The sequence below is a fragment of the Mchenga conophoros genome, linkage group LG7 (genome assembly GCF_057382185.1).
Source record: "Mchenga conophoros isolate Kocher_MC1m ecotype Shallow Benthic linkage group LG7, M_conophoros_male_GT1.1, whole genome shotgun sequence".
Classification (NCBI taxonomy): Eukaryota; Metazoa; Chordata; class Actinopteri; order Cichliformes; family Cichlidae; genus Mchenga; species Mchenga conophoros.
The window spans coordinates 37,663,167-37,668,603 of NC_140532.1; positions in this window are offsets into that span (position 1 = coordinate 37,663,167).

Here is a 5,437-nt window from a genome sequence, read left to right on the forward strand (position 1 = left end):
AATCACCAGTCCTTGTAAGGCAGCCCGATCTAACTGTTGGACAGTGTGAAAACTCATTAGGTTGCTGTGGTGGCAAGCACCCTGAGCAGTACTGTGGTGTCTGTGTGCCTGGTAATAAAAGAAAAAGCAGGGAAAGAGAAGGTGCAATTAATAAGATCAAAAAGTATTCAGATTTAGCTTTAGTAAAGTGCATTTATTATAAGTCATACAGTAACAGCACACTGTGTTGCTACTTGTAACACAGCAAATAGATTGTCATTATTTTTATTAACTACACATTTTTATGTTCTGTTACTTCGGCAATACAAGTGGAACATTTAACAGCAAATGCAATACTTTTTGCTATTAGTGTTCGCTCCCTGTCTGTTGTTATTGCACCTCATGGGGTACATTTCTGTTACAGTATCTCCTGTTAGCAGTCACACAAAACTGCAGCAAAAGCTTAAAAAAAATCATTTGATGTTTGTTTGTCCCCTCACCAACATTCCCTGACTTTATCAACTCGTTTTTCTCAAAGTTTGACAGAGATTTAAAAGAGTTAACGATGTCTACCCCCAATGGCACAACAGCATCCTCGAGACACAGGAGGCAGAGAAAGCTGTGCAGCCTTTTGGCACATAATGAGCAGCTAAGGCTCTGTTTTTTTTTAATGTCCAGTAGAGATGTTTGAGCTGAGGGGAGGTGGGATTTCGCTGGACCGTTTTAAAAGAGAAGAATTTACATTTTCACAAGGCCCTCTTATCTGCGCATGTTACAGCAGGCACAGCCCCAAATTACATCCATGGCCAGCCACACTTGACTGCATCACACAGATGTCGATCCACATGGGGTGTTCAGTTACAGAGATTTAATTTTTCCCTTCACAGCTTATGCCTTGTTATAGCCAGCTTTTGTTGTTTTTTCTTCAACTTTATTTTTTTAGAGATGCCAAAACAAAAAAAAGCATGAGCCAAAATTTTAAATGCATATTTTTGTGCAGTGGACAAATGCAACACTTTCACTGAGTACATTGAATCAAATTAGCTCAAGAGAAAAAAAAAAGAAAAGAAAAATTAAAAAAGAGCAATGGCTGTACTTCCTGGAACCAGACGACTGTAATTGGCTCATGTCAGTTGCAGAGACCGAGTTGGCTCCAAGGAAAAAGTTGGCTGTGCTGGTGGAAGTAGGATGTGAATTATTTGCTTACACGCGGAGGATGATCTAAAAATGGCATTGGAGAAATAGAGTTGGATGGCAAGTATCCCCACTGAGGTCTTGTCTTGTTTTTTAGTGAGACTGGAGTGGCTTGTGTCTGTATTCCCATGTATGCAGATGACCTTCAAATCAAACTCTACGATAAGGCATTGCCACTGACACTCATTATCACCAGAAAAATTTAACCTAATAGTTGCCAATCTGGAACTCACTGCCTATTTAGAAATCCTGCATTGGCACTCAAACCAGTCTGTGAACTCCATGAAGAAACTGTGCGCTGACATTTTACTGCAGCTCTCCTCTGGCTCTGCCTCCCCAGAGCTATGACCGCACTGCCACACTTGTTTACCATTACTCATCCCTGCTGAGTGAAGCCATCACACAACAGCAGCCGTCCGCATCACAGCACCTCTGCCAGCAGCTGGCCCTGTTACACTCCTTGTAGGACAGGCCAGATAACCTTTGTACAGAGCTCCTCTGGATCACACATGGGGAGAGATGACTCAAAAGAAAAAAAAACCCCAAAAACGGTTGTTTCTTTGATACTCTTACAGGCTCACATCTGTGCATAACACATTTGGCACACTTGTAGACTAGTAAGCAAAGACTACTTTTATTAAAGCGCTAACATTCAAACATGATGGCATAGAATCATCTCACTATCATTAACTGAAAGGTAAAGCTCTGTTCCAACAACATTATTTGTTTTCTGTTGAAGATGTACTTTAAAAAAAAAGATCATAAATATAGTATAGAGGTTACTGGGGACACTGAAATCAAACAAAAGTCAACTGTGCAGTTGCTGGAGACAGTTAGGAACAAATTAATGCACCATCAAAATGTATTTATTTATTTATGGAAGCAAAATTTGGAAGTGACGATAGTTCCCATGCTTATGACAACAGAGCCCTTCACATGTAATTCACTGACTTTTTTCATAATGCACTTAGGAAAAGGCCATGGTTTATCTACTGTAGACAGAATTGGATTACTGGTTATTTTTATTGATTGAAACTATAACAAAAATGGAAAATACAAAAAAAAAAAAAGAAAAAAAAAAAAAACCCAAAAAACAGTCATCTCCCTATAAAACAGAACAGTTTGGATTTCTAAGATGTAATAGCTTAGTTTGCATGTTTTACATTCTTGGATTAATTGATTGGTAAATTGGCCATGCATCCTGTCATCATTTGTTTTGGTCTAAGAAAAGTTTAACTTGACTGACAATGGGTGAAAAGCAAGATAGTCCCTGAACAGGCAGCAGGGCAGACCACTACAATGCACTTTTATTTATTTATACTTCTTCTGCTTCTACTCAATATGACACTGATTAAAGGAGAAATAGATATTTTTATACCACTCACTGCTTCGAGTTGCTGTTTCATGCTTAAGGCTCCGAAAAATTAAGATTGTTGAAAAGTTGTTTGAAAAGAGCTTAGTGAAGTCAGAATTTCTGCTTTGCTTTCAGCTCTTTTCAAACAACTTTTCAACAATCTTAATTTTTCGGAGCCTTTGTTTCAGCAGAAAAAAAAAGTACTCAGTCATAAGCTGAATATCCCAAATGATGCAAAGTCCACACAAGGGGGCTTCAAACAGTCTTTCTCATTAGCACATTAATTTATGAGGCTATTTAGGCGGGATAACCTTGAATTAATTCAGAGCTCAAGTTTCACATTTGACTCAGCATTTAATGCAGCAATTAGCCTGGTCAAGAAGATCATTATTGAATCTGTTATGAAACAATTACATAACATCCTCATCTAAATGATTTCACTCCCACGCTCGCTCGCTCTCCGTTTTGCCTTTTCTCTCTTTCTACTGCTTGTGTGTTTGTCACCTACAGTTAGTTTGAACAGTCTGACCTTCAGTTTAACATCTGGTAGATGTAACTGCTGAACTCTGTTCTATTACTAACAGATAAAAGTAAAAAGCCTGAGAGCAACTGGGGAGCTATAGGGTCCGACAACTATTTCACTGTATATTTTCCCTTCTCTATTTTTACCACCTTTACTTTCTGAGGCAAATTATACTCTTTTCAATCAATATATGGAAAGTCGCTTAGCACAAAGATGGTATAACCTCTTGTAGGTATGAGAGAGTGTTGTTTTAATTTTAATTGTGTGTAGGTGAAAGTTCCAGTGGTCACACACTTAAAAGCAACACTTAGTTTCAAACTGCTCCATGAAGGGCCACTTCTGAATGTTCTACCTTCTTGACCTCCATGCTGTATATTGAGATTTTATGGTTGAGGTTTTCAGGGAAAGCCTCTTTATACTCCATGAAATGTGTAATCTTCGCAGTCATAGCTTTGTTGATGTTGCAGCAATTCTATCCCGTCATGCTGTCTGCTTCAGCTGCTTGGAAAAAGAGTGCATGAGGCAATCAAACAGAGTCTGATAAGTGAATTTTAAACAAGTGTAAATTCAGTGCTACTCTATTGCTATGTTACGCTTGTCAAGCTTTTCATTCTACCATTGCACAACAATGGCCATTCAATTTCACACAGAAGCAAACAAAAGCAGTCTCATTTCTCACCAACAGCAATGGATGCTGTCAGATGCAAACGTGTCTGAAGCATGCAAATTGTTGGGGGGTTTTTTCAGCAAATGCAACTAGTTAGCATAAGTTACACTGGCCCTAAGAGTTGATCAAATATTGTGTCATTATAGGTCTGGTTTCAGATAAATCCCAGATGTCACATCGCACATTACATTATACTAAAAGAATGAGAAAGCTACCAGTTCCAAATCAAACATTAATACAACATTGGTAAAGTAGTAGTGGTAGTAGTTTTTCCCCTTTTTAGATAATCCTTGGATGATTTGGAAGCTTATGAACAATACAGAATTTTGAGTTTGATTTGCATGTAGTGTGTTTAACTGTGCCAGTAAAGGGCTATTTCAAAATGAGAAATAGGCTTGTCATGGAGTTTATACTCATTTCCTGATGCCGTTTCAAGCTGCACTTTCAAAACAGTTCTGTAGTAGTGAAGTGATCTCCTCACTCCAGAGCTGAAGAGTTAACAGCTGAACCGATTTTACAGATTAGAGTTCTATATTATGGAGTCACTGCCAGTGAAATGTGATCCAACAGACAGAGGGCAACGCCTTGTATGCTTCTTTAATGTTTGTGTAAATTTGGACCAGATTTTTATTTTTTGCCTCTGGTCAGAAAGTTCACATTTTTGTAGTGGTTAGCCAAAACAGTTTGTACATTGTGTGGTTGAGGTCTGTGTTCCTTCCGGGTAAGGATTGGATTGAGATCTGGTAACTGGAGGCCATTTGAGTACAATAAACTCAGTCATCTTCAAGAAACCAAGTCTGAGATGAATAGACTTGGCTTGTTATCCTGCTAGAAATGGCCATCAGAAGAAGGGTAGACTGTTATAAAGGGACAGGCAGGCAGGCAGTATTCTTTAAACCAGGGGTAGGCAACTCCAGGTCTCGAGTGGCGGTGTCCTGCAGGTTTTAGATGCGTCCTTGATCCAACACGGCTGATTTAAATGGCTAAATTACCTCCAACATGTCTTGAAGTTCTCCAGAGGCCTGTTAATGAACTAATCATTTGATTCAGGTGTGTTGACAAAGGGTGATATCTAAAACCGGCACTTGAGGCCTGGAGTTGCCTACCCCTGCTTTAAACAATACTCAGTTGGTATTAAGGGGCACAATTTGTGCTTAAAGAATACCCCACCCCATTACACTACCAGATGCATCCTGAACAATTGATAAAAGGCAGAACAAATCCCTGGTTTTACGTTTTTATGCCAAAAATTCTACCATCCAAATGTGGCAGCAGAAATCAAGACTCAAAAGTGCCATCTTTTCCAATTTTCTATTGTCCAATTTAAGCAAAACTGCAAATTGTAGCCAGTTTCCAGTTGTTAGCTGACAGGAGTGGCACCAGTGTGGTCTTCTGTCGCTGTAGCCAGTCTGTGTCAAGGTTTGATATGTTGTGCATTCATTGATGCTCATCGGTATACCACTGGTTACGGTAACCTTCCTGTCAGACATGGTCATACAGTTTTATTTTAGGTTTATTTTTATTAATTTTTCCAATTAATATTTGATCTTTGATTTGAGCCTCATGCCCATTCCATTTAATTTAGTTTTAAAATGAAAAAAAAAACCCCTAAATCTGTAAAGTTTTAATTATATTTGCTGATACTTTGAAAACAAAGAGTCTCAATATTGCAAATACTATGCAAGCATTTCAGCACTGGACATTATCCCTCAAACCACAA